The sequence below is a fragment of the Chrysochloris asiatica genome, unplaced genomic scaffold (assembly GCF_000296735.1).
Source record: "Chrysochloris asiatica unplaced genomic scaffold, ChrAsi1.0 scaffold00033, whole genome shotgun sequence".
Lineage (NCBI taxonomy): Eukaryota > Metazoa > Chordata > Mammalia > Afrosoricida > Chrysochloridae > Chrysochloris > Chrysochloris asiatica.
This window is the reverse complement of record NW_006408551.1, coordinates 4,197,208-4,197,804: the sequence shown is the minus strand read 5'-3', so window position 1 is coordinate 4,197,804 and position 597 is coordinate 4,197,208.

Genomic DNA, 597 nt, shown 5'->3' with positions numbered 1-597 from the left:
TATTCAAGGTCACATTTTGGTTCTTGTGGATTTGTTTTCATTTTCTACAGCTTCAGCCTGAACTTGCCTATGAATAATTGATCTGTTCCACAGTCTGCCCCTGGCTTTGTTTTGTCTAATGATATGAAGATTTTCCACCATCCCTTCCCACATATGTAGTCAATTTGATTTCTGTGTATTCCATCTGGTGAGGCCATGTGTATTTGTGTTGTTTAAAAAAGGGACTTGCCATGAAGAAGTCATTGGTCTTGCAAAATTCTACCATATGATATGCAGCATTGTTTCTATCTCCAAGACCATATTTTCCAACTACTAGTCCTTCCTCTTCCACCACTCGTCTGTCAGTTTGTCGTACTGTGGTGGCTTGCAAGTTGCTGTGATTCTGAAAGCTATGCCACCAGTATTTTAAATATCAGCAGGGTCGCCTATGGTGGACAGGTTTCAGATGAGCAAAGAAATGTGTGCGATAAGGTTGTATTCTTTCACCATACTTATTCAACCTGTATGCTGAGCAAATAATCCAAGAAGCTGGATTATATTAAGAAAAACGTGGCATCAGGATTGGAGGAAGACTCATTAACAACCTGCAATATGCAA